Genomic DNA, 25,767 nt, shown 5'->3' with positions numbered 1-25,767 from the left:
AAACAAGTTGCAGCTTTGGAGAAAGCAGGCTAAATACCTGGGATATGTAATATCCAAAGAAGGCAGAACATTAGATGAAGATAGGAAAATAGCAATTTTTCAAGCACCCAAATCGACTACCAAGAAGGAAATTATGTCCTTCCTGGGAAACAACTAATGTCTGTCAGAGTTGGATTCCAAACTATGCCTTGGAGTCTGCTCCACTGACCAACTTGATATATAAGAAGCCTATGGCAGCACAAGATTTATTACAATGGACACCAGAAGCAGAATCAGCTTTCTGCAAGCTAAAACAATTGATAGCATCCTCATTAGTTTTAGGATTACCAAACTATCATAAACACTTTTTTCAAACTGTAGATTGTAAACAAGGTTATATGACATTAGTGTTAACACAACAACATGGGGACAAACAACGCCCCATAGCTTACTATTCATCACAGCTGGACCCAGTGGTGCGATCCCTGCCCCACTGTGTACAAGCAGTAGTCGCAGCTGCAATGGCAGTACAGGCTTCAGCCTCAGTAGTGTTGTTCCACCCTCTCACATTGAGAGTGCCTCATGCAGTCGCGATTATTTTACTGCAAGAAAAAGTAGCATATCTTTCTCCTGCTAGACATCTTTCCTGTATGACTATACTGTTGAGCCAACCTCATATGACAATTGAACGATGCACAACTTTGAATCCGTCTACCTTGCTCCCAACCCCTGCGGATGGCACATCACACAGCTGCCTGCAGGAGATTGAGCAAAAGACACTGCCTAGAAATGATCTAACGGATGTTCCCTTGGATGATGCCGAGGTGACATATTACGTGGACGGCTCATGCAGAAGGGGTCCTACAGGACAGAACCTAGTGGGGTATGCAGTAGTTTCTGATATTGAGATTTTAGAAGCAAAGTCTTTACCACACAACTTATCTACACAAGCAGCAGAATTGATTGCCTTGACAAGGGCATGTACCTTGGCAAATGGTAAATGTGTAAATATTTTTACTGACAGCCAGTACGCTTTTTTTACTGTACATGTTTTTGCGCAACAATGGAAGAATAGAGGAATGATAACATCTACTAGTAAACCGATTAATCATGCACAGTTGATTTTAGATTTGTTAGAATCTATTCAGTTACCTCAAAAAGTAGCTATTTGTAAATGCGTAGCTCATACCAAGCAACAGGATGCGATTTCAAAAGGTAATGCGAGAGCTAATACAGCTGCAAAGCAGGCAGCTTCAGCTTCAGAAATATTTCTTTTGAGTGAGGAATTACAACCTTCTGAGATTTTAGATTTAGAAATGTTGAAAACAATGCAGACACTTACTACGAAAGTAGAAAAACAGAAATGGATAAAACGAGGAGCAATTCTTGAGAAAGGGCTGCACATCTCCAAAGAAGGAAAACCGATTTTGCCATCTAATTTGTTTAGATATGCAGCTTTGTTGAGCCATGGGCAGTGCCATGTCTCAATAGGGGGGATGGTACAGTTAGTGAATCGAGTGTTCACAGCATATGGATTTATAAACTACACAAAAAATTTTTGTGCGGCATGTTATATTTGTAATAAGCATCATGCACAAGGGGCGTTGAAGCCTAAGCAAGGCAGTTTCCCTGCACCACCGTACCCATTCCATACTATCTGTATGGATTTCATAGAACTGAACAAATGCGAAAATAAGAAGTATTGTCTTGTCATTATAGATATGTTTTCCAAATGGGTGGAAGCTTTTCCGACCAGCAATCCAGATGCAGCTACTGTTGCAAAAGTCCTTGTTAGAGAAATTATTCCTAGATTTGGCATACCGGAAAAGATCTACAGTGACAATGGCACACACTTTGTAAATCAAACTATACAACAGTTGAGCCGATATTTCGGAATTTCCTTGAAGAACCATTGTGCATATCATCCGCAATCCGCAGGACTAGTAGAGAGGCATAATGGGGTTTTGAAAAGTAAACTTAGGAAGTTAATTAGTGAGACACAAAAGAATTGGGTGTACTGCCTGCCTCTGGCACTGTTGAGCATGAGAACTGTTCCAAACACAAAGGGGTTAACTCCTTTTGAAAAATTATTTGGGAGGGCATACTATATACCTCAGTGGAAACCTCTCATGCCTGCAGACCAGGAGGCTGACAGTTCACTCGCAGAATATATGAGACGATTACTAAGTAATAAACAACATTTGCAGTTAAATTCTATTTCAGATAAAGAACAAACCAGACCATCGGAAGCAGCAGTAGTCCCAGGCACGTGGGTCTGGGTGAAAGTCATCAAAAAGAAGAATTGGATGTCACCAAAGTGGGAAGGGCCATACCAAGTGCTACTGTCAACACCCACTGCAGTCAAGATCGCAGAGCAAGCATCCTGGATTCATCTGACTCACTGTAAACTGGTCAAAAACTTTGAACTGGACAAAAAACTTGTTACTGTTATACAAGAACAAAATGACCAGATATGGAGCAAATCGGAATACAGAACAACCTCAGAAATATTGCATGATCATTCTGTTAACTTTACTGATAACAATAATCTTTTTGCTGTGGCCTTTCCTTTTTCCAGCCATATGAGCTGAACTGAATAAACGTGATGCTTTACTCATAGACTGGCATCCAAACTTTAATACTTACCAAGCGATCAAACATGTGTATGCTGAGACTTTTAATGTTTCAAATTGTTGGGTTTGTACAGCTATACCAACAGCATACGGGGGATTATTAGTGACTGCTGTCCCCCTAGGGGTCAATGAGACCTGGGAAAATTTGATTTTTTATACTACTACTGTGAAATCACAAGACAAAATAGCATTGTACCTGCCTGTTACACAAAAGGGAATTGTATGTTTTTACAAAAATGATACTGTTCAGGTGGGTTGGAGCAATTGTAATGTGACTGTTCCTTACAAATGTTATACCAAAGTTAATAATGCAGGTTCCATTTGTGATACAAACTATGACTCGTTTCTTAAATCAATGCACAAAACAGTTAGTGAAGTACAACATAATCCTGTTCTTTGTAAACAGCTATCTATCATTGATAGAAAAATGTTTCATGCAGGGCAAGTATATATTAATACTAAAGTAGAAGATTGTTATTTTGTGTGTGGGAAAAAGGCATACAAATGGTTACCTGAGAATTGGTCCGGCAGTTGTTTTTTGGGTTACCTGGTTCCGGCCATATGACACACTGCAGTTTTGCCTCAGGGAAGAATTTGAAATGTCAGAGAGGTCAACAAGAAACCTGGAAATCCAATCAAAAAACCTGAGAATCCAGTGGGACAAATCGAAGCAGGCTGGAGAAACCATAACTCTGTGAAAAACAAAGATAAAGTAACACACATGGACTTGAGTGATACTATTATATCGTGGGCAGGTATAGCCCCTGCATATGGTGCAGTAAAATCGATTTGGGAGCTGAGAAAACTGTCCAAAATTCTCGAAGTAATGAGCAATGCAACTTTTTCTGCTCTCGAATTAGTAACTGATGAACTGAACGCTATGAGAACTGTGGTGCTTCAAAACCGCATGGCTCTCAACTTCACCCTAGTGGCGAAAGGGGGTACTTGCGATTTAATAATTGCTTACTGTACTTATTTCCTTGTTTCACTTGAAAGAAAGTTACTGTTTGTCGTTTTTGCATTTAAGTTACCTGTAACACATTGCATTTAAGTTACCTGTCACTTGCTCACTAAAGCAATTATATAAGTCAGCTCTAAAAAATTAAAAGTACTACACCCTCACAAACTCCCTTTGAGTACCTTGTTCCCCATTGGCCCTTTTTTCAATTATAAAGGAATTCCCAATACTATTCTAGCATGTCCAAAGGTCAGTTGTCAATCTCCTCTCCGGTCCAGCTGGTGAATCTGGGAATCTTGAGGCAATGTTACAACTGCCTCATGTACACAGACAACCCTCTCCTCCTCCCAACAAATTCCAACACATGTGGGAGATGTAACCATATAGCCAAACTGGAGGCTAAGATCTCTCAACTCAGTACTGGCGTAACCAGTCAGGAGAAGGAAACCACACTCACTACAATTCCAGTCTCACATAAACCTACGACGACAACAAACCAAACACATAAACACACAAAAAAATACTCGGAGGCTCTAAATAAAAATCTGCCTAAGCAACAGAGACCTCCAAAGCAGACACCCAAGCAACCGCTACCCCAAAACAAAACACGTGCAACACATAGCTCACAAAGCCAGTGTGCCGAACAGTCACAGCCCTTAAGGCTAAACAACACACCTGATACACTTGTAATAGGTGACTCTATCGTCAGGCACACTGACGTCCCGCTCACCAGGCTGAACAAGGAGAAGGTCACTGTGAGCTCCCTGTTGGGCGCTAGGATCTGCAACATAACACAAGCACTCAGGTCACTCCAAGGCAAGTACAAATATGACTCAGTCATTGTCCATGCTGGTGTGAATGACCTGAGACGTACCTCTCTGGACTACATGAAAAGAGACATAGAGGAGCTCTCTGAGCATGTAGCCCAGGCCGGTATGACCCTGACCTTGAGTAGCATCTTACCCTCACCAAGAATGATGCCACAATATGAAGACAAGATGATCAATTTCAACAACTGGCTTAAGTGTTGGTGTCATTCAAAGGGAATCCAATGCCTGTCAGCCTGGGATGACATGCTCGACAAGCCACGATGCTTCACTAGGGACGGCTTGCACCTGTCACCCATGGGCTTTCGGATAATGGCAAAAGCTCTTGCTACCCCCATAGTGCCTTTTTTAGGCAAGGCTCAAAAGACAAACCCACCTCCATAGTTATCACAAGGGATAAGAAACTAAGAGTAATGCTACTCAACGCCAGAAGTCTAAACCTCAAGATGCACGCACTCGAAACTCTCCTTAGCATGGAGAACATCGATATCTGTGCAGTAACAGAAACCTGGTTTAAGGCTCCCGAGAGCACCCCAGCACTACCAGGTTATACCTCATACCATGCTTTTCGGCCCCAAAACTTGGACCGAACCACAAAAGGAGGGAGTATCAATATTCGTCAAAGATACCCACACCTCCAGGTTGGTGGCACAGCACGAAGCATCAGAGACTATCCATGTGCAACTAACTGTGGGTAAAACTGCCTTCCAGTTTATAGCTTGCTACAGACCACCCTCCCAAACACAGGAACCCCACTCGGCCTTCCTGAGAATACTGGAAAATATGAAGGTCTCTCCAAACACCATTATATTGGGCGACTTCAACTACCCAAACATAGACTGGGAGCATTACTCTAGCTCCAACACCCTAGCCCAAAGGTTCCTAGAATTTATAAACTCAAATGCTATGGAACAACTTGTTACCACTCCACAAGAGGGGAAAACATACTGGACCTGATCATCACCAACATGGGGACACTATGCTCCAGACCAGAAGTGTATCCCTCACTGGTAAGATCAGACCATAAACTAATCTCACTGGATATTCACATCCCGACCCCACCCCCTGCCCAGAAAACCACAGTGAAAAACTTCTCTAAAGCAAATTTCACACGCCTCAAAACCGAGGCGAAATCCTTCAAAGCCCCCGGGGCCTGTGGAAAATACGGCCCAGACCGCAGAATCCTTTATAAACGCATTCTATGAACACCTTCAGTAATGCATGGATCATGCAATCCCAAATAAACCTAAGACCCAATCCTCCAAAGGCAGACGTCCTGTCTGGTGGAACCCAGCCATAAACAAACTATACAATAGAAGGAGGAAGCTACTACATGATAGAGCAAAATCCCAAAAAGGGAAGGCATCTCTGATCAGTATTAGCAAAAAACTACGGGCACTCATAAAATCATCTAAGGCCAGCTTCGAGAGAAAAATTGCACAGAACACTAAGGATAATCACAAGGCTTTCTTTAGTTATGTTAGGAACCCGGGTGGGAATTCCCAGATATGCTCAGAATTAGTCCAAAATGACAAAAAATACACAGAGCCCACAGACATTGCCAACATCCTAGCTGGCAGGTTCAGTGCAAACTCCCCCCCCCCTCCCCACCAAAAGGGCAAATATCTATCCCAACAGAGTGCTGCCCCCCTGACATCTCAGATGCTCAGGTAAGAGCCGCCATCTCCAAAGCAAAAAAGACAGCATCAATGGGACCAGATGGTGTCCCGGGCTGCGTCCTACATGAACTCCAAGAAGAGCTAAACCCAAACATAAAACTACTGTTCAATCTTAGCCTTACTACAGGATATGTACCCAAAGAGTGGCGTACAGAAACAGTGGTCCCTCTCCACAAAGGTGGTGTCTCAACGGATCCTGGAAACTATCACCCCATAAGCCTGACTAGCTTGGTCTGCAAAGCTATGGAAAGGATCATCATGGACCTCATAAATAAAGATATTGGGGACCTACAGACACTGGATCCTACCCAGTTTGGCTTTGTTAAGGGCAGATCCTGCCACTTAAACCTGGTTGATTTCTTTGAAACAGTCACCAAGGCCATTGACGAGGGGAAGGTGGTCCACACAGCCTACCTGGACCTTGCAAAAGCCTTCGATACAATACCCAACTCGGGCATTATAGATAAGCTCACCAGCTTAAATATAAACCCCTATGTCACTAGATGGGTTGCAAACTGGCTCAAGGACAGAACCCACATGGTTAGAATTGCTGGAGCCATGTCAGACTCCAAACCAGTTACAAGTGGCGTCCAACAAGGCTCAGTCCTGGGACCTCTCTTGTTCAGTATATATTTCTCGGCGGTACAGGCCAACACGGAAGGACTGTGGCTGACCAAGTTCGCAGATGACTGCAAACTGGGCGCCATAATCAACTCTCCAGCCGACACAAGCATCCTCCAAAAGGGCCTCATAGAAACAGACAACTGGTGCCAAAGCCATGGCCTCAAGCTAAACGCCAAAAAGTGTATAGTCATCCCCTTTGGCAAAAACAAAGTGCCCACAAATTACCACATAGGTGGTAATCCATTAAGTACAGAAGAAGTCATTAGGGACCTGGGGATCCAAGTTGATAACAATCTCTCATTTGACAACCACGTGGCCAAAGTGGTTAGAAAAACATTTTATATAGCCCACCTAATCATGAAGGGATTCACATCTAGATCAGGGAGGTCATCGTGCCTCTTTACTCATCCCTCATCAGGCCCAAAATTGAGTACAATGCCCTTTGGGATGTACCTTACCAGACACCTGCAGCAACTGGAAAGACCCCAAAAGTACCTCACCAAGAGGATCAAAGGGCTCAAACAGATGCCATATGCTGCCCGGTTAAAGAAACTCCAGCTCTACTCAGTGGCATACCGCCTGCTCAGAGGCGATCTGTGCTTGACGTATAAAGCCATGTCCAACCCGAATTAATGGACATGCTGCACCTCAGAAAATCCAAATCCCATTGAGCTACGCTCGAGAGACTTGAACCTCAGCACTGAAATAAATAGGACATGCTGGAGGGACAGATTCATAACCCAGAGGCTCCCTTCACTCTGGAATAAAATCCCAGTCCAGGTTAGGCAGAGTCCCACATTGACTCTCTTCAAGAGGAATCTTGATGAGTGGATGGGAGATCGTAGGTTTACCCCAGCTATCACTTCTGTGTCACTGTTAGACAGAGGCACAGTATACTAACCTCAAAAAAAGGCATAGCAAAATTAATTTAAAATGGGTGGCGAAAGCCAAACACACTCTGGCTAGGCTTATAAATGCCCTAGGGCAGATAGCCTAGTATGAACCTATGAACCTATGAACCTAATAAAAGAGGAGTGCTGTTCATATATTCCTGACAACCAGCATGAGATAAACGACCACCTCAAGGTATTTCAGCAAGTGTCGGCCATGACCAAACCAGGTCCAAACCCTCTGACAGATTTTTTCCAGAATTTGTTTGGGGGGTGGGGTAACATCCTAATGAACATCCTAATTGCCATTTGTGTGGGATTACTCCTATTAGGAGTGTGTGTTTGTTGTGGTATTCCCTGCATGAAAAGATTAAAGATTTTATAGACATGTCAGTTTCTGAGACTTTGTATCAAAGTACTGAATTTGAAGAACTGTTGAAAAATGAAACACTTTCATAAGTTTAAACTGAATGACTCTCTTAACTGAAAATTCTGAATGGAAGAGGTTAGGAGAAGAATCAAACTGTTTATGCTTTTGAAAATATAATAAAAAGTATTAACAGGGGGGAAATGTCAGAAAAATATGTATTAATGTATATGTTTAGTGCTTAATAGAAGCTAAAGGGGTTAACAGATTTCATTCTATTTTATGTACAGCTTAGTTTTGTATGAAACTACAAGATGCTTTCTGAAACTGCAAGATGCTCTCTGACCTAGTATTTGCTAGCACAGCAAAATGCATGTTTATGCCTTTTGGAAATTTACTGAGAAGCAGGTGATTATCTGCTAGGTCAGTAAAATAATGAATAGAACAATACTGTTTTCTATAATGTTATTGAACTTGAACAATCAGCTCTGTTTGTGTTATGAGAACATGCACAGCTGCAGAAAAGATAGATACAGTTGAACAAAGACTGCTTGAAGAAATGAACTATAATCTGTGCTTGCTTTGAGCTCAAATTAGCCATAGTACCTTGAATGGTAACATCATATAGTGAGAGGTTGTATCTAACCGGTGGTCTCCAAGGCCACTTTGTTTTTCTAAGGAAGTTTTTTTTTATAAACTTGATAGTGCCAGCAGAAAATCATGGACAAACAGCTGCTATGAAATAATATTGTAAGAACTTGTGATTTATTACGTCAGCTTAGTAGGCAATGTCTTGTAAGAAATGTATAAGAATGGCTTCACTTCCTGATTCTAGTTAGACAAACTCTGTATTAGCTCGTTTTTGTCTCCTTGCTGCAAGATTAAAGTGCCTTAACCTGAACCTTCTGTGTGTTGATCTTTTTGAAGTTGTTTTTCCTTTGACAGCATATAAAACAAAACTCTGAGAATATGCTTGCTGATTCTGAACTACTGCTATCAAATAGGTAGCAGCTCAAGTGTCAGCAACCTAGGTTATGACAGTGTTTTTACAAACACAACCATAGTGTCTGAAGCAGATGCAATATCAATGTTGAACTGAAGGCCATGCCACACAGTTTGCAAACAGCGGTGTTAACACTCACATAGCAAACTCCCATTCACTCTGTGAATAGGCAGGCACTATGCACAACAGATTAATCCTCAGAAAAAAAGCCAAACATACAAGCATGCCAAACCATGCTTCATAAACAATAGTCCCAGCACTTTCACATGAAAGAGCGCAACTCCCTGACTCTCTTCAAACGCAACCTAGATCAACAGGTGGGTGACTGAAAATTCACTCCTGGGGTGTTGCCCATATCTCTGCTGGATAAAGGCAGTTGGTTTTAACTACCATAGATCCTTACCTATGTGAACTTTGCTCACCTAACCACTGGCAACTGGGGCAACTTGGGATAAATATGGTTAGGCTTGTAAGGGCTGTAGGGCTGTTAGCCTACTAAGCCTAGTAACCTTCTATGAACTTATAAAACATTCACCTTAAAACCTGTATGACAGATACATGCAACAAACTTGAATTTAGGTTGTGGATGTATTGATAAAAATACGTGCTGACAAAAGGGATCAAAAAGACATACAAATCACACTATAAGATTTATACACAGCTGTAATGACAGCTAAAGTTTGCTGATTTATATAGAATTTGCTGTGATTCAGGTACAAATAACACTGGGCAAGATGGAGATTTAGGTCATAGCCTGCTATAGGTTCCCAACCATGTCCCAAGACTCTCACTCCACATTCCTAAGCACCCTGGAAACTATTAGGGTCCAACCCAACACTCTCATAATAGGTGATTTCAACTACCCCTCCATCAACTGGGAAAACTATTCATGCACCAATACACTGGCCCACCACTTCCTGGAATTCATCAGTTCCAATGCCCTGGACCAGCTCATTCTTACCCACACCAGAGGAAGCAACATCCTTGACCTGGTTATTAGTAACATGGGCAACCATTGTGCTACATGAAGATTCAGTTCCTCCCTGGTTAGATCCGACCACAAACTAATCACCATGGAAATACACATCTCACCCACACCCACTGCTAGGTAGCAACAATGAAAATCTTCTCCAAAGCTAACTTTGGGCTCCTAAAAACAGAGGTGGCTAACTTCACAGCACCCATGTCAATGGAAAACAGATGCACGACTGCCGAATCATACACCAATGCACTGTATGAACACGTGCATAAATGCATGGAACTAGCCATACCTAACAGAACCAAGACACTCTCCTCCAAAAAAAGGAAGCCAATCTGGTGGTTGTCTGCCATTAATAAACTCTACAACAGAAGGAAGAAACTGTTGTAGAAAAAGGTGAAGTCCCAAGACTAGAAAAACTCCCTTATTACCCTCAACAAAAAGTTGAGGTCCCTCATCAAAACCTCTAAAGCCAGCTAAGAAGGCAAAATTGTAGCAGACACCCAGAAACAAACACAAAGCCTTCTATAATTATATCACAAATCTCCATGGCAATACCCAGGTTTGCTCTGAGCTAAACTGAGCCAACAGATATTGCCAACATACTGGCCAACAGATTCAGTGTCAACTTTACCCCTCTCCCCCCAAAGGACCAATCATAATACAGGAGGAATGCCAGGCACCCAGCAGTACTCCAGCACAGGTTAAAGCTGCATTGTCCAAGGTCAAGAATACAGCTTCCATTGGACCCGACAATATCCCTGGATGTATTCTACATTAACTGCAAGGTGAACTTGCACCACATCTGTGTGCCCTGTTCAATCACAGCCTCACCTCTGGCTTTGTCCCTACTGAATGGTGCACTGCTAAAGTCATCCCTCTCCATAAAGGGAGAGCAAATACAGACCATGGGAGTTATTGCCCCATTAGCCTGACGAGTCTGATATGTAAGGCTATGGAGTGCATCATCATGGACCTAATTAACAAGAATATAGGGGAATCTCCAAACTTTAGATCCCACACAATCTGGTTTTGTGAAAGGTAGAGCATGCCTGCTCAACCTGGTTGACTTCTTTGAGTCAGTCACCAGAGCTGTGAATGAGGGAAAGGCAGTTCATACAGCATACCTTGATCTATCCAATGCCTTTGATACCATTCCCCACTCAGAATTATTGATAAACACACCAAACTAGGCCTCAACCCCTATATGACTAGGTGGGTTGTAAATTGTCTCACAGATAGAACCCACAATGTGAAAGTAGCGGACTCCAGATCAGACTGCCGACCAGTCACAAGTGGAGTCCCACAGGGATAAGTGCTGGGTCCTCTCCTGTTTGGCATCTACTTCTCAGATGTCCAGACCAACACAGGGGGACTCTGGCTGACTAAGGTAACAGATGACTGCAAGCTGGGAGACATTATTAACTCCCCAAGTGATGTAGACATCCTACAGACAGGCCTCACTGAGACCAATGACTGGTGTCGAAACCATGGACTTAAGCTTAATGCGTCATCATCCCTTTTGGAAAAAAACTCAGTTCCCACTAATTACCACATTGATGGAAGCCCAGTGAACACAGAAGCCGTTATAAGAGATCTGGGGACACAGGCTGACAGCAATCTCTCCTTTGACCACCACATTGCCACTGTGGTCAGAAAGTCCTTCATTACCAAGGGTTTTGCATCCAGGAAGAAAGAGGTCATCATCTCTCTCTATTCTTCCCTCATTAGGCCAATCATCGAGTAGAATGCCCCATTTGGCATATACCTCGCTAGACACATGCAACAGCTGGAAAGGCCAAAAAAGCACCTCATGAAGAGGATCCTAGGCCTTAAACACATGTTCTACATGGACAGACTCAAAAAACTCCAGCTATTCTCTGTCTCATGTCGTCTACTAAGAGGCAATTTCTGCTTGACTTACAAAGCCATGCCTGACCCAGCTCTGTTAGAAATGCTACATCTAATGAAATCCAAATCCCTCTGCACCACAAACTCAAGAGACCTCAGCCTCATTACCACAATCAACAGAACATGCTGGAGGGACAGGTTCATAACACAGAGACTGCCCATGCTCTGGAATAGACTTCCCGTACATGTCAAGCAGAGCACCTTACTGGCCCTCTTCAAGAGAAATCTTGATAATTGGATGGAAAATAGAAATTTCACCTGGGGAATCACTCCAGTGGCTCTACTTGATAGAGGCACTGGGAACTAATGTCGGGTGGTACAATGCCATGGCATTTCTATGGGCTAGGCTTGTAAAGTCTTTAGGACAATTAGTCTAATACACACCTATGAATCTATAAACCTATTTCACTTACATTAATGATGCATGATGGATATTACTGAATTCTATTCAATAAACATGTTAATTTGATGTATGTTTTGCTTGCTCGACCAGTGTTTCTAACCTATGTGTGTTATGTATTCACTATATAACTTTTCTGTGTATTATGTTTTAAGTATTGTCTTGATAACGTTTCTGTGTATTGTCTTGGAACTTTTCTCAAGTGTCCTCCGCTGAAAATGGACATGTATCTAGTCAGAGTATCCCGGTCAACAAATGTAAAATAAAATAAATAAATAAAATAAATCTGAAAAATACAGCCCTGAAAACACTGGAGTATGCATTTCAGTTCATAATATATATAAAATATTCAACATACCTCTCTCCGTCCACTGCTCTTCAAGTTTGTGCATCTGCTCGATGCGTATCGCTCTGTTCCAACTGTGGTCCTCATCGTCTGAAAAAATTTTCAAAATGTATTCCACAAAAAACAATTAAATATATTACATAGCACAATCTGTACACTGTTTTTCTGAAGAACATTAGATAAGCAAAATACACAGTGGATATTTTAACCTTCAGGTATTAACAGCTTCAAGCACAGATTGGAAGACATAAGATTCAAACTTGCAACTTCAATCTACATCTAAACTCTAACCTTGAGACCTACCTGCCTAGTTAACACATGTTAACTGTAAAAGCATTTTTGTCCAGGCTGTGAAAAAGGTTAATGGTATGTCATCATCCTGATGGCAAATGGACTACTAAATGATCTTGGCTTAGGATTGCAAAGTACGAACATGTGCTGCTCATGTAGCTAAACTGTTTTTAAATTACCTTCATGTCAGCACTGTCTTCAGAGAAATTATCAGTAATGGAGAGCATCTATTCCTCAGACAGTGTGACAGTGGCATGTAACATCCAGCTTTTGTGAACAGAACTAGGCCTGTTGCTGTACATTATGGATACATATAAGGACCATTATTCCTTGTTAAGTTGCACATCACTAGTCATTTTCTATGGTCTTCATGCCGACTGTTAGTATGGTCAACACAGTCCCTCACCATTACAACTGTTAGTGTGGTCATCACAGTCCCTCACCATTACAACTGTTAGTATGGTCATCACAGTCCCTCACCGTTACAACTGTTAGTATGGTCATCACAGTCCCTCACCATTACAACTGTTAGTATGGTCATCACAGTCCCTCACCATTACAACTGTTAGTATGGTCATCACAGTCCCTCACCATTACAACTGTTAGTATGGTTATCACACTCCCTCACCATTACAACAACTGTTAGTATGGTCATCACAGTCCCTCACCATTACAACTGTTAGTATGGTCATCACAGTCCTTCACCATTACAACTGTTAGTATGGTCATCACAGTCCCTCACCATTACAACTGTTAGTATGGTCATCACAGTCCCTCACCATTACAACTGTTAGTATGGTAATCACAGTCCCTCACCATTACAACTGTTAGTATGGTCATCACAGTCCCTCACGATTACAACTGTTAGTATGGTCATCACAGTCCCTCACCATTACAACTGTTAGTATGGTCATCACAGTCCCTCACTATTACAACTGTTAGTACGGTCATCACAGTCCCTCACCATTACAGCTGTTAGTATGGTCATCACAGTCCCTCACCATTACCGTTTGATTTTGTTCTTCCATAGTCAATAGTATTTCATCCAAAACAGGCCTGCACAGCAATTTTAAGAAGTATACAATATTAACCTAAAACTTTCTCAGACATAGAACAGGATTTATCAAGATTTACTGTCCCCGCTGTTAAATAGTGGATGTTAATGGAATGTTATGGATTATGGAGATAGCAGTAGGAATTTGACAAACAACGGAGTTATTCACAACAACTATCAAATGTACAGTAATATCAATAAGCGTACTGTGCCTAGTTAACTGAATGCTATGGGTATATGAAATCAATATAACAGTTTAAAATATATGTATGCCCTTTCAGGAATTGAACACATAGCACACAAAATGTAGACATCCTAGGTTGGGTCCTTACAGGCTGAATTAACACCAAGTACATGCTGCTCATACACAAACAGGCATTGCTCTTCAAACAATTTTGTTCAACAACTGATGTTATTAGTATTGCAATGTGATTTTTAAAACAATGTTATGAGTGAAGTTAACCAAGGCAACAGGTTCCCCTATGTGGTTTGGAATGCACAACATGCTTAAATGTAGACATGCTGGCCATTTGCTTTACAGACTGAGCTAACAGTCAACTATGACTTGTAGAAAACAGGTACTACAGGTGTTTATTAGTACTCCTGTTATAAACAGCAGAATACAGAAAATACATACAATTTGCACACCTCTCATATTAGTAATCTTGTGATAAATGGCAGAATATGGAAAATGCATACAGTTGCACACCTCTCATAGTGAAGACAAAACAGCTATCAACATATAACTAAAAAACTATGTTTATGCAGTGTTACAGGTATTAATGTTTAAATTAAGTAAATGTGTCTGTGTACTTGTTTATGAAGAATGATGTAATTAAATTATGAAAGTGTTCATCTTCCAACTTGTAATGGTCAAATAGGTGATATAGTGGGACTGTAACAGAAAGCTATGACATGTGCAGTCATCTGCAGGCCAGGGGCTGTTGGCATCTGTGATTCACAAGAACGGACGCTAGGTAAAATTATGCACTAAGATGTTGTAAAACATATCTACATCTGCAAAGGACATAGTTATGGATATTATTCAATTATTAAATAAAATAACAATAAGGGTATAAAACACATAGTTAAGAGGAAAATATGTTCAAAGTCCACTGAATTAACCCCATGAGTTAATTCTCACAGAGGCTAAAACATGGCTATAAAACCATATCTTTGACATATATGTTTCAAACAACTATCTGTAAAACCTGTAGGAATGCTGGGGTATAAACAGAATGGCATTTCTTACTGTACAGATCTGCAGGCTGCCTCTGCACCTAGTTGACCATCATTTGAAGCTCTGCTGTGTACCTTTGATGCAGGTCATCATAGCGGTGATGAGCCGGCACTCCAGTGCTGTGATCCCAGTGTAGATCCCAGTCCTCTGTCAGTCCTCCCCCGTGATCTGGTTCCACACATTGATCATGGTGAAGTTCTGGGGTCTGGCTCTAATCCACTTCTCTAATACAGTGTACACCATCAACATCTGGGATGTCTCCTCGTCAGTCCTACTGGGAAGATGGACACATCTCAACCTCCTCAAAGCAGCCATCATGATCTTCAAGAAGTAGAAATCTAAAAAACACAAAAACACAGAAATGCTCACTGAGGTACCACTCATCCTGCAGTTAGCAATGGTCTGATCAGTAAACGTATCAAAATCAATAGTTGAAAGAGGCTCTGATGTCATGTTCTAAAATTATTTATTTTTATTTATTTTTTTATTTTACATTAGTTTACCAGGAAAGTCTAATTGGATACAGATCAGTTTTCAGCGGTGGCCCTGTGAAAAAAAACTCCAGTTAAAAAAAAAAAAATCAACATATAATGCAAAGGTACATGAAATAAGATGGAAAAGTACATAAAAACAGACATTATACAAATTATTTGGAAGATAATGGTCATGTGCCACACATGGTACCATTTATGGATACCTATTGGGTGTTTACACAGTACACCTGGATGTTTTGGAGCATAATGGCAATTTACACAGATATGTGCAAATGGGATTCCAAAAATTTTAATTAACCTCATTAAGTATGACGCAAATGGTATTTAAAGCTGAGTGCACACAAGGTGCACTTTGATACTATGAGTCTAAGTGCAAAGTACGATGGCAACTGGTTAAAGTTCTGTAGTGGTAATTAGTAAATCTGTTAAAGATAATCATTTCACAAGATACATGTCTAAACTCATATTTACTCAAAATGTTAAGTTTAACAAAATTTGTTAATGTGCCATGCAGTCGTGTTGTATGGAAATGTATGCATACATGTGTTGTTCTAAATATTTTGGTTCAGTTCCATGCACAGTTGTATAGAAAAACCTCCACTGCAAATGATACCAGTATACAGTGGAGGATTTATGAATCATCAACAGTTCTTACTGGTAATTCCCTGTACTCTGTGGTCTAACTAGGGAAACCTAAAGATTACAAAAGTATCCGTATTTAGTATGGTTGATCTTATGGACATTTCTCAAATCATATTTCCTAAAACAGTGTTAAAACATGTGCTATTAATGTTATGCATATTTCTTCAATAATGACTCTTAAGAAAGGTGTTATCACTACTGTCTCAATTTACTATGTATCTGTACTGCCTACAGATGCTGAGTTCTTCCAATGCCTTCTGTAAGTGGTTTCATTGTTAATTGATGTAATATTTTAATTGAAATGCAAGCAAACTCTGGTGCTTCTGTTGTCTTTGGACCTTCCTTCAACATGTACATTGTGTCAGGGGTTCTAATACCAGCCATGAACTGTACAGTTATTGCAAGCTATGTTGATTATGCAGATGTTCTATGAAGGCACTGTCGATACTTTTCAAATGTCATGCTAGTATTTATCATCGACAGTGTTATACAGATCTTTGCATTGCACAAGAATGCATAGTGTTTATTTTGTCATATGCTATCCACAGAATCAAATTCATAAATATGTTGAATTGTGAATATTATCATGTGATTTCAATGTTCTCCAGATGGCCAAACATCCTAGGGGTAACAGCTTTCCCCCCAGGGAAATGACATCATGACTGATGCTGTCTGCCAACATGGACAGAGAGTCCTAGGCCTTGCAGGAGATACCATTTGGAGAAATGAAGTGGGGATGGATCATACCAACATAATCAATGCAGTTGGAGGCCACAATCAGTCCCTTGATACCTGTCAACAATGCTGCTCTGACATGATCCTTTGTGCAGCCAATAGAGTGGCACATTATGAGAGATCGATGGATGCCACTAGTGGTAGACTATCACTGATCCTCTACACTGACATTACAGTACCACCGATCCTCTATAATGACATCACACTTTTTCGGGATTTAGAGTATACAGCAAGTGGGGGTAATGAATCCCTGGAGGTAGGATTGAAGCTGGAGTTCCAGGATGGACACATGTGTATTTATGTTCAGGACAGAGATGAGTATTCTGACACGCACTGCATATTGTTTCAGCATGCATATTCATGTATTGCTGTGTTTAATTTACAGCAGCGGAACTGAGCTATGAGCACCCTTCCACACAGGGTGAGGATGATGAATGTAAATATAATTAAATGTATTGGTACATCTGAGTTGCAGACAGCAGTGCAAACAACATTTGAAATGTTTATTGCATTAATATTGACAGGTCCATCTACTTCGGACCTACACCAAGGAACAGCATGCGAGTGTCTCTATACTGCTACTATGCACACCACTTTGTTAGTGCCCCTCCCTCATTTAATGGCACTGCTGATTACTATTATATTGTTGTTTCACTAGCATTAAACACTACAGGTACATCCAGTGGAGGGGCAAACCACACATTATCAAGTGCAAACAGACCAGGTATGTTATAGTGACATTGTCATGGTTTTCACCAATGTGTAACACACATGATGCCTTATATTTTTGTCAATATTTGTCAATACTGGCCTTTCTGGTGTACAGTTGCAACTTCCATCATATGAATATTAAATGCTCATAATACTGTGTTGTATATGTCATGGTGTCAGTACGCCTTTTGCTAAGTACATGACATTGCTGTCTTTCTCTTTACTTTCCTACTGCAAGATGCACAGTACAATCTAAAACTTCTACACAGAAGTCCTGAAGTGCACATATATATGTATGTCACACATTCTGTATATTTTAACCATGTTCACTTGATTAAAGGTGTGAATAATGTGATTCGTAGTGTTTTTTTTCTTTCACATACATTAGTTGAAGTTCACCGCAGTGGAAAGACAACATCTTCCCATGCCTGTTTGCCAGGTGTGTTTTTATTTGTTTATGGATCACATATGTCATGTATGTTGGCCATGTTATTAGATTACATAGTTATGGTATATACAGTCCATGAAACATACATTCAGTACACGGCAAATTAAATGACTACTATTTGCAACATTGCAGTGAAATGTATATACCGAGTGTCTATGATATTCATCACATGGTGAAGGCACATTGTCCTGATCTGTGTCTTTGTATCCTGTAGCACATAAGCTGTCTTTATCATCCTGCAGCCCATCCAGTGATCATGATGTTGCTCATGATGTATCTCAGCACTGTAGTATCACCCCTGGCACAGAGGACCTTGAGTTGTTTAGATATTCTATCCATGAGGTTGACACTGATGTTGCACCGGATATATCCTGAGATGGGGAGGTCCATTTCTCAATGCATTCAGAGGATGATGGCACAGTGCACGTTGCACAGGGTGAGATTGTTGATCAGTACACCACAGCTGGGAGAATTGATACTGGCAGATCTACCCAACAACCAGACACACTTGCAGTGTATTGCCACCTCACTCGTATTTGGATAGTAAACATAATAGCTTCATCCTTCCAGATACTATAAGTCAACAGAGGTCTATGTTCATGTTTTCCAACCTAAATTAACAGTTTTATGTCAATATGTAATCTTTCACTGATTCTAAATTGTGCTCATAAATTTCCCTTGCTTTAGCGAAATGCAAACCATCTCATTCAATTGTTTCAGCATTCAACTGCATTCAACTTGCACACCTGACGTCTGTTGATTCTAGCCGTATCTCTCAGTTTCTTTCAATAATAACATTAATTTTTTTTGAGCATTTCTTTAAATGCAACCACCAATTGTCCATGTTTCATAACACATTCTTTCTAACATACAATCTTTCTATAATTCTTTTTTGCCTAATTATTGCCAATATTTACCCCTCAACTAGTGTCTTCCTTTCTATGTAACAGGCTGGAACACACATAAAATGAATTGATAGAGAACATTGCCTTTATTTAGCTCCCATATTATTTCCTGTCTCAGACTGATGACACCAGCATCTATAACTTGTATTTCTGGGGTTTGCTTCAGAATAGTGATTACTGTGCATTATTCCATCTCAAATGACCAACAAAACAATGTCTGAGATACTTTAAACATTTACCCCATCAGTCTTCAATCAGTCTAATAACCTAATAAAAAAGTCAAACCAACAAGTAATTTGAAGCACAATCTTAAGACTATACCCCTTATTATTTGGGACATCATTCTAGTATCTCTGTTAGTAGCAGGTTGTACATCATCCATGTATTTATCTTCATTTTCCTGCTTACTCGTTTTTAATCATTTTCCCTTAGAATGCCATTTGCTTTTGCCCTTTTTGAGATCCTCCACATCAGTCTCACCACCAGAAATCTATTTCAAAACTAATTTTATTTGCTCGCTCTACCACCTTCCTCCCCCACTACTTCTTAAATTTCAAGTTTGGTACTAACATGCAGTAATTTCCATCACTAGTGTTATCATCTGCAAGTTTTTGGCCTGGAATCAGAAACAAGTAGACTGCATAAAGCAAAATTGTGCACTGAGGAATGGCGCACAGACAGGGTCATTTAAAAGATATATACACAGAGTGGGCATGCTAGGCCATGAAATACTATGGTTGGAATGCAAATGACCACATAAGGACTTGGAAATGAGGAGCATTTTGGCTGATGAATTGATTTTCTGTATTTCTTTTCTCTTTTCTTTCTCCTGAAGTTCCATAATTATATTGATGACAAATGCAAATAATGGTAACAAACTTAGTTAAGCAATTCAGAAATGTAAAAACATTGAATAACAAACCACACTCTCAAATGTAGCTGTACATAATAAAATTTTAGTAAAAAGAGACAGAGAGAGTGAATGTGCCAGTTAGGGGTAAAAGCTGGATTAGCTGAAATGTTCATGTTGGATGATGGCCACTTATCCATAAAGCTGTGAGACGTCCTCTTTGCTGTTTAAAATGGGAATAGTGGACTGCTACCTTGCAGACAGAGAGAAAAACATATGGGCTGGAATTTGTGCCACTAATCACGTAGGATATATGCTAAATCAATTCTTCTGGACACTGAGGTATTTGTGGCATTGACATTGCTTGCTACAGGAATCTTCCAGTGACCGCCTTGCAACAGAATGGGTATATGCCAGGCATCTGCCTCACAAATACTATGCTACCATTTCCTCAGTGCCATAATATGAGATGTGTTTGAGTATATATGGTTTCCATATAATGTGGAGGAGAGAAACATCACTATGAATGTGTACTATGAAATAGCCCATTTTCCAGAGATACTTGGTGCCATCAACAACATGCAATTTGACATCAAAGCTCCACCTGGAATATAGAGACAACAGTATATCAACCATAAAAGATTCTACGCCAACATCTGTCAGACGGGCTGCTAAGCACACCACATATTGTATGTGTAAGTGCACCACTTAAGTGGTACCCATGATTCCCAAGTCTGGGACATGTGTGATTATGTCAGTGATTTGTGTGAGTTGATTCCCCTCTAGCATATTGCCACTCCTGATACCGAATATACCCAGGAGACACGCCTCCTGACAAACATGAATCTCACAGAATGGGAGAGGATACATGCAACACTGCATGGATATGCACTGATACAGACTCTCAACATTGCCAAATGTGCATTTGGAGTAATAAAGACAAACGTCTACTGCTTAAATGCCTCTGGTGATAGACTGTAATTATACTGCAGAAACCTGAAGCAATATGTTTTCTGTATGTCAGAAAAGTCACAAAGCACAAACTGAAGCAGATAAACACAAAGGCCAGAAGAAGTAGCTGGATTGAACCCACTCAAAGTAATGCAGGCTGCAAATCACCACACAGTTGTAGAATGCAGAATCCACTTTATTAACTTCAGAGCGAAAAAATCCAAGGATGAGCACTTTCGTCCAGAAAGATCTAGACTTCATCAGACAATTTACCCCACACAGTTACTTCCTTCTTATACAGTTAAAACAGGAAGTTACACCCAGTTATAAACTAATCAATTATGTCATTAAAAGCACAATATTTACAGTCATTGAATTTAAAAAGCAGACAAAATATACAAACTGAAAAAGTTCATGGAACACACCACCCTAAAAACACGCTATATATAACCACTGCTTCATAAAATGACAATGTGCAATAAATATTTAAATATGTTGAATGTGTTAAAACAATAAATATGTGTAATTAAATACTAAAAACTTGATATAGTAGAAAATGTTAAGAGAAATAAATACACTTAACATAATAAATACTGAACATGTGAATTATTTCAAATGTTAAAATGTATGGAGAAATCTATATATCATTTTTTGTTTATATATATCTTTCCAGTGCCTTTAATTTTAAAATTGGGCTACTGGAAATATGTTCATTCAGGCCTGGCCAGTTCCCAGCATTCAAATGTAATTGCCAGTATAATTTTCTTTTCTCATGTAATAGTGACCATGCACCACCCCTCATGTTGGAACTGATATTGTCTATAATAAAAAATTGGAACTTATGGTCATTATACTCCAAAACATGTTTGCTAAGAGAATTTGTTTCTTTTTTATTCCTTCTGTCATATAGGTGTTCGTACATGCAATTTTTTAAGTTCTATCAGTCTTGCCTATGTAAAAGCAAGAACAGGTGGTACACATGGCACAGTAAATCACTTTCTCCGAGTTACAGTTGTATTTCTGATTGATTCTGATTTCAATATTATTGATGTCCGAAATATTGCCTTCTTTAATGTAACTGCAATAGTTACATCTGCCACATTTGTTCATAGAACCTGACCTGTGGTTTGGGTAAGAGTTACTGCTGTCAAATATATTTTTCATATTCTTGCCTTTCCTATATACCTTAATAGGTTGTGGTCCTATTAGTGGTCTGATGTTCTTGTCATGTCTCAAAATAGACCAGTTTTTTGTTAAGATGTTTCTTAGTATGTAACTATCTTGAGTGAATACAGTGATGAAAGAAGTCTTATAATCATTCTTACTTGCAACATTGTCAGTTTCTTGATTACTGGTGGAAGGACCACTGTCAGTCATATTACAAGAAAGTAAAGGTACATAAAACCCACACTCTCTCTTGTTAACCACCTCAACCATTACATCACTAACAAACTTACAAGGATAGCCTCTTTTTTTAAACATATTTTTTCAAGTTGTCACATTCATCTAAAAATTAATCAATACCAGATACCATATGAGCTGCATGCATGAACTGTTCCTTAACTATTGTTTTTTTTGTTTGACTGGGTGTGTGCTAGAAAAGAAAAATGCAGTAGTGAGTTTGAATACATGCTTTTCCTAAAGATTTTTGAAAAAAACTCTTATTTTCATAATCCTTTTCCAGAAAGATGTCTAAAAAGGACATTTTGTCAAGGTCTCTGGTATAGGTGAACTTTAGAAATTCTGTGGTGGTTCAAATATAGTTTATAAAATCATCAATAGCATCAACAGGTCCATCCCACAGAACAAACATATCATCCAAAAACCTGGTGTAAAATTTGATGTGCTCAAAATAACATGAAGAAAAAAGAAATTTCTTCTCCCATTGCCTAACTACAATATTTGCATATAAACCACCACATGCAGACCCCATAGCCAGCCCTTCTTGTTGTAAGTAAATTTCTTTGTTAAACAAAATGAAGTTATTTTTAAGGACAATTTCCACCAGTTGTGAAAAGACCAAGATCTGGAAGTGTGAGATATCTTTTTCATATAAGAAATCTGTAAACCACTCCAAACCAATTGTGTGAGGTATGACTGAATAAAGGTCCTTAATATCGATAGTAATAAGTACTGCAGTGGTGGTGCTGTGGTAGCGTTGTCGTCTCACAGTTAGACATTGCCTGTTCGATTCTCAGTTAGAGCGTCTTCTGTGTGGCGACATGTGTGAATGGGCATTCCTTCGTTGAAGGTTGTGCATTAGGCCCAGCAAGCCAGCATGTAAAAATCTACTGCCAATCATTAGCGGACGGGAGTTCTGCTGTGGCAACCCCTAACCGGGAAAAGCCGAAAGACACAAAAAAATATCGATAGTAATAAAAACAAAAGTGTCCTTGAAAGGTATCTCCTCTATAGCTTGTAAGAAGCTCCATGAATCCTTGCAGATATGTGTCTCACTCAATATGTGTTCTTTTAACTTATTGTCCATATATCTTGCAAGGGGGGAGGGTAATGGAACTCTTAGAGTCTACTATGGGTCGCATGGGTGGTTGGCTAAGATTTTTATGCAATTTTGGCAGCCCAAACATGACTGATATTTTAAGGCAGGGAATAGAGAGAAAATTAAACACATCAATAGAAACTGAATCCTCTATAAATAAATCTTGGAGTTCTTTCCTTATATGCTGGTAAGAATTGTTCAATTCATTAATGGATGATCTTAAAATATGCTTTTCCTTCTAGAATACAAAGCATTTTCTTGTTATAGTCTTCATAGCCCATCAAGATAACATCTCCACCTTTATCAGATTTCATAATTCTAATATTTTGTGAAAGATTTTTATTTCATCCATTACCTTTTTCTCATTCATGTCAGAGTTCCTACTTGAAAGCTTAGAGTTACGTATATCTAACTCACACATGTTCTCAAAAAGTTGGACAATGGGATGAAGTGGGGGTTATATGTAGTAATTAGATGGCTAAAGGGTTGACAAAGGAACCAGGTGCAGAGTTTTTAAAAGGAATATTCAAGTTCAGCTTTCATGTATACATTCTTAAAGCCATAAGAGTATTAGAAACATCTAGGGGCTGTGGGGGCACAAAGGTGAATCCTTTGGAAAACAAATCACAGTCTTCAGAATTAACGGCAATGCTGGAAAAATTGTACACATCAAAGTCACCTAAAGTGTTGGCAACTATGTGGCAGGGTGGGAGTAAATGGTCTATATAATCACCTAAATTGTTTGGTGGTGAATGCAACAAGTTAGTTAAAGTCATATTTACATCCTGTTGTTCCAGGACTGGTACCTGTTCCCCACTCTGTTCACCATCCCTCCACTTTTCCAGTGGTTGTTTCTGTTTATCTGGGCCATATCCCAATTGATGTTCCCCTGGGGACCTTTGTTCCTCAGGCACTCTGTGCATCTTGGGGGGACGGGACTCTTCCGTATCTAAAAAAACCTGACCAGCGTTACCAGTTGAAGGATTATCAGTACCAATAATATTGCTGTTACTGTTTCCAGGATTCCCATTAGAATTAGTATATTTTTTGCCCCATTCTTGGGAAGGGGGAGGTCTGGGTTACTAAAGCCATTTCTGTCCCTATTCAGTTTCTTAGTTTTACGAAGTTTAATAGAACTTACTAGATGCTCCATACTCTTAAAAATTCTCACACGCTCAAATTTGTGTTGTTCATAATGCAAATGTTCACAAATCCTTTTATCAATATCAGAAACAGAAGCAAATAATTCATTAATTAAAACATCATTATATTCTGCTATCAAATGCATATATTCTATGCCATGTCTATCAAATAAAGCAAATAGCTCTTTAAATAGTTCAGAATTGAACTGTAACCCATTAGGGTAGCGCCACATTCTTAAACCTTTTGACACTATATTGTCCTTAATACATTCCCTAAAATAAGCATTGTCAAGCTGAAGTCGCTTAATTTTAGAAAGTTTGTAATCAAACTGATCAAAAAGAGATGGTGAATCATTGTTACCAGTGTCCATGGTGATTCTCTCAACTTCACCAAAGGAAAAAGATTCTGCAAGGCAGTCTTTTAATGCTGGAACTGTGCCTGCCAATAAATTAATGTTCACAGACTGATTAATGCGTTGTTCACAAGGTATACATGCTTTAATACTGTCCTCTCTATTAGAAGCATTCAAAAAATGTCCATTAGAAGGTTGTTGAAAGTTATTTGAAAGAGAAACATCACTTAAAACATGCTGCAGGCTTGTGGAAGGCATTAGTCACACCAGTTGTCTGCTGCTGATGCATGATAATGTCAGAAGGGGGTGTGCTCAACAAGGAATCCACTTTGAGTGACAGCGACTGTACTGCTGAACTCAAGGCAAATACAGTTTGTTGTAGAGTCTCCAAATCAGTGTTCTGAGTAGAAAGTGGGCTCGATTAATCCCTGCTAGCTTCACTGGCCATCCCAAACTCAAAAAAGTCACAAAGCACAAACCGAAGTAGATAAACACAAAGGCCAGAAGAAGTAGCTGGATTGAACCCACTCAAAGTAATGCAGGCTGCAAATCACCACACAGTTGTAGAATGCAGAATCCACTTTATTAACTTCAGACCAAAAAAATCCAAGGATGAGCGCTTTCATCCAGAAAGATCTAGACTTCATCAAACAATTTACCCCACATAGTTACTTCCTTCTTATACAGTTCAAACAGGAAGTTCCACCCAGTTATAAACTAATCAGTTATGTCATTAAAAACACAATATTTACAGTCACTGAATTTAAAAAGCAGACAAAATACACAAACTGAAAAAGTTCATGGAACACACCACCCTAAAAACACACTATATATAAGCACTGCTTCATAAAATGA

The sequence above is a fragment of the Protopterus annectens genome, chromosome 1.part2 (genome assembly GCF_019279795.1).
Source record: "Protopterus annectens isolate FY-2018-M chromosome 1.part2, PAN1.0, whole genome shotgun sequence".
NCBI lineage: Eukaryota > Metazoa > Chordata > Ceratodontiformes > Protopteridae > Protopterus > Protopterus annectens.
This window is presented reverse-complemented; position numbering follows the sequence as displayed.